At 39.9% G+C, this 3,718-nt stretch overlaps 1 pseudogene; it reads left to right on the top strand.

The window, feature by feature from the left end:
* Positions 1-2,606: 2,606 nt before the first annotated feature.
* LOC120589898 (uncharacterized) lies at positions 2,607-2,725 on the top strand (annotated as a pseudogene).
* The last annotated feature ends 993 nt before the right edge of the window (positions 2,726-3,718 follow it).

A 3,718-nucleotide genomic window follows, 5' to 3' on the forward strand; every position in this document is an offset into this window, starting at 1 on the left:
AAAAGGAAACGATTGGGATTTTTAAGTAGGGAAATAATGTGATTAAAGTAGTATATTTTACTGTATACTTGAAACTAATAAAAAAAGTAGTATATTTTAAAAATTGGTCTGATGGTAAAATGCAGGTGGGATTAAAGGAGAAAATGGAAGTCAGAGAGATCATTGAGAAGGTAAGCACAATTATCTGGAGGCTCATATAGGGACAGGTGTAGCAGAGAATCAAGAGAAAGGAGCAGGATTTGAAAAGGGAAATTGATGTGAAAGTTTTTACCTGACACACCAGGGCTATTGAAAGAGTTCACAGTGTCAAAATTATTCCAGATTTTGATGCTGGGTGACTAGGAGACCTGGGTTGACCTTGAAAAGATGGTAAGAGAGTGGTTGGCATTTTTAGTGGAGTCATGAACAAGGAGGAGTGCTTCCCAAGACGCCGTGGGAGGAGAAGGCAGAGGGCCAGTGGCCATGCTTTGGGAAACTTCTTCATTCAGAGGAGAGAGGGAGGAAGAGCTGAGATGCCAAAGCAACACAAAGAGCCAACAGGGAGGTTGGAGGAGAACCAAACAGTGAAGGACCAAGAAGCTAAGTGTGTGGGATTGAAAGCATGTTATTTCAAAGATTTTTACATTCTCTGGAGTTATTTGAAATTAAGGTCCGTAAAGACAATATTCAATTTAGCATGTTTGGCTGAATAATATCATTAATAATAGGGCTTTTTAAAATAGAAAATTTTGCAATTAAGCCAGGGATGTGACATGTCCCATAAAAAGAACAATTAAATGTGGTTCCACAATTAAGATAAAAAGGCCAGTAATTAAAGAACAGCCAAATAGGTCTTCAGACAAAGAAAAGTCCTGCTCGGAAGAAAGGTGTTTGGAGTCTGGCCACACATTTACTCATCATTCCTGAATGTATAGATACTTTTAGAACATCCTGTCCTCAGCCAGCAACCTTGACTCCCAGCCCCTTCTCTAAAATTGCAGCTCTGGTGATAGCTACCCCTGAAATACTGGCTTTTCTCCAGGACTGTGGCAAGTAAATATCGCTTGGTTTCTTTTCTTTGAAATTGTGAGATTTTATTTCTTTCAAGGTCTTAAAACTCACACAGTCCTTGCTGGTGTTTAAGCTGTCTCTACCACTGGTGTGCTTCACTTTATAAATGTTTAGGCAAGAACTTACCCAAGTTAAAAATCAGCTAAGCAGATGTACCAAGCACATTAAACACAATAAATAAGAAAAGTGAAAACCTCACAGAACTGGAAATTGTTCCTGAAGCAAGCTCACTGCATAGAGCATAGTCAGCCAAAAAAGCTTCTGTGCTCCAAAGGCAGGTTCTCTGTGATATTGTGACTCACAGTAAAAAAATACATATTTGGTCTTTGCCGCCATTTCTGGCAGGGTTCCTAAAGCCCTTGGAATTTCCTAAGCGATAAAAATGTCTTAATATTCATAACAAGCCCCTTTTAACCACACCTGAGTTTATATTAATGAAGTAACTTTGGAAAGCCCCTCAGAATGAGGGCTGGTTGCCAGAGGAACCAACCATATGATTTTGAGGGTTGGAACTTTCAGTCCTACCACCTGAACTTAGGGAAAGGAAGAGATGGAGGCTGAGCCAATCATCAATGACCAATTATTTAATCAACATGCCTACATAATTAAGCCTCCATAAAAATCCAAAAGGACAGATTTCAGAGAGCTTCCAGGTTGGTGAACACGTAGAGATCCAGCAAGAGTGACAGCTGAGAGAGGGGCTAGAAGTTCCACACTCTTTACCCACACTTTGTTTTATGTATCTCTTCCATCTGGCTGTCCCTGAGTTATATCCTTTTTTAATAAACTGGTAGTCTAAGAAGTAAAATCTTTCTCTGAGTTCTGTGAGCCATTCTAGCAAATTAATTTAACCTAAGAAAGGTGTCATTGGGACCTCCAAAGTATAGTCAGCTGGTCAGAAGCACAGGTGACAACCTGGGCTTGCAAGGTGGAGGGCAGTCTTGTAGGACTGAACCCTTAACCTGAAGGATCTGTTGCTATCTCCAGGTAGATAGTGTCAGAATTAAATTAAATTGAATTGTAGGCCAGCCAGCTGGTGTCTGAGAATTGCTTGGTCATCCCTGACCACATTGGAACTGGGAGCAGAACTCATACCCAAAGGCCAAGTCTCAAAGGCCATGCATGTCAATGATCCTATCAATACTTCTTGCACTGTGTTCTTATGCAAGGTGCACAGTTTTGGGGTTTTACTTTTATTCTAGTTCTGCAGACAATTATTTCCTAGCCCACGATAAATTCGAAGTAGTCAGTCGTGTGTGTGTGGCTTTGGGTGATTGTGGGCAGGGTGGAGAAGCCATTAGAGAGAGGCAGGAAGAAGACAGAGCAGCAGGGAGAAGCAGAGCAGACAGTGTGCTAGTGAAGAGGAGACAAGCAACCCAAAGCAGGAACAAGAACTAAAATGAGTGAGGCAGCCCGAAGTCTTTTACTGTCCCATCGAATGGGTCACCAAACAGGACCTCTGTTGCCCTGGAAGGTGCCATCACACAGGGCACAGCCAAAGCCTTAAAGGACCACTTAGTTATAGACCATAGTTTTTTCTAGCAAGAAAGATATGCTACTACAGCCATGCTGCCCTGAACAGGCCCGATCCCATCTGATCTCAGAAGCTAAGCAGGATTGGGCCTGGTTAGTACTTGGATGGGAGACCACCTAGGAAGATCAGGTACTGTAGGCGTAAGAAATAAGAAATAAAGGATTGTAAGCTGACAAGGTTCTTGCAATCTATGAGGTCAACCAAGGGTTGCCTCGCCTAATAAATAAATAAATAAATAAATAAATAAATGTTATATTTAAGAAAGCTATTCATCCAAAATGATCAGCTTTTCTAAAACTATTTCGAGGCTTATAAAAGTAGAATTTGGTGACTTTACATTTTGAATTAGCTAATTATATCCCCACTAATGTAGGATAAGTGAGGTTTTACTATAATACCATTCTCCTGCTGTACATAATGATGCCACACTTAATAATTTCAAACAGATGGAAATTGAAGTTTTCGAACATTGATATAAAGTTTTATTTTTAAATTAAATATGGTACATATGTATTAATAAACAGATTATAACTCTAAGGTAAATTTCTCTGTACATGGAATTAAAATTTCTCATTGATTTATATATTGAATTTATATGCTGAAAAAATTTAAATGTTTCATAAACAATAATAAAATAAAGAAAATAATCTAGCACTTCTCAGAATTGGCAGCCAGGTGGTATGGAACAACAGAAGAAACTTCGGGGCCCTACATCAAGCTTGGAGCTAGTCAAAAGCTATTGGTGTGGGCTTGAACAAGCCACTTTGCCCATCAGAATCTTGGCTTACTCATTTATGAATGATTCATTTGTGGATGCTTTGTTCATTTCAGAAGCGTTTCTAGAGCTGCTAGTTCTCGACCACGAAAATGTAAGATAAGGTCTCTGGCTTCACAGGTTATCAAAGAACCTTGCAACTATTTTGAACTTTTGGAATAAATAAAGCCAGAAGTGAGTTCAAAACAAGTCACCTGCACATTTTAGTTGCAAAATGCTAAGGATTACAAAATTCACTCCCTGCTTAACATCTACAAAAGAATCACCTTTCCTGATGAAAGTGCTAAGCGTGGTTTAGCCTGGGGTCCATGCTGCCTCAGCACCACCTACTGGTTCCCGGGGGAATGGTCTGCTACCCC

Source organism: Pteropus medius, unplaced genomic scaffold, assembly GCF_902729225.1.
Source record: "Pteropus medius unplaced genomic scaffold, Ma_sr-lr_union100, whole genome shotgun sequence".
Classification (NCBI taxonomy): Eukaryota; Metazoa; Chordata; class Mammalia; order Chiroptera; family Pteropodidae; genus Pteropus; species Pteropus medius.